The 589-nt window shown below is 37.7% G+C and overlaps 1 non-coding gene across 1 annotated transcript; it reads right to left on the reverse strand.

The window, feature by feature from the left end:
• Positions 1–223: 223 nt before the first annotated feature.
• On the reverse strand, positions 224–339 carry LOC149214325 (small nucleolar RNA psi18S-1854). The gene has a single exon (XR_016251320.1). It is a non-coding gene; the product is annotated as a small nucleolar RNA psi18S-1854 (small nucleolar RNA).
• Between the last annotated feature and the right edge of the window lie 250 nt (positions 340–589).

Below are 589 nucleotides of genomic sequence, written 5' to 3' on the forward strand. Positions count from 1 at the left end.
TTCCTTCGGAAAAAGGAACAACAGAAACAAAAATGCACCGTTCCTTCGAAAAAAGGAACAACAGAAACAAAAATTCACTGTTCCTTCGGAAAAAGGAACAGCAGAAACAAAAATGTTGTTCCTTCGGGAAAAGGAACAACAGAAAACGAAAATGTTGTTCCTTTGGAAAAAGGAATAGCAGAACACAAAAACGTTGTTCCTTTGGGAAAAGGAACAGCAAAAAATGCAAGTGTTGTTCCTTCCGAAGAGGAATAGCAAAATGGCGGAAATGTTGTTCCTTTTGAAAGGAACAACACTAAAAGGTGAAATGTTGTTCCTTTCGAGAGGAACAGTAAATTGCAAATGTTATACAACTCCAAAAATATATACAAAACAAAAGAATTATGTATAGTGTGTAACAGTAGTCAAATTACTTAATGAACCAAAGGTGAGGAAGATTCTCTTCCTCAACCAGAATCTGCATGTTGGAGTCTTCGCGGAGTTGCTGGTAGAAGGATTCCTGAATAAGTGGTTTGCTATATAATCGAACTCGGTGGTCGTTTGCCTTAAAGGTGTGTCTGGATCCATCAGTGGTGATTAGAGTAATGGT

This window comes from Pinus tabuliformis, chromosome 1_1 (assembly GCF_031772625.1).
Source record: "Pinus tabuliformis cultivar Carrire ecotype Pingquan chromosome 1_1, CPIR1, whole genome shotgun sequence".
NCBI lineage: Eukaryota > Viridiplantae > Streptophyta > Pinopsida > Pinales > Pinaceae > Pinus > Pinus tabuliformis.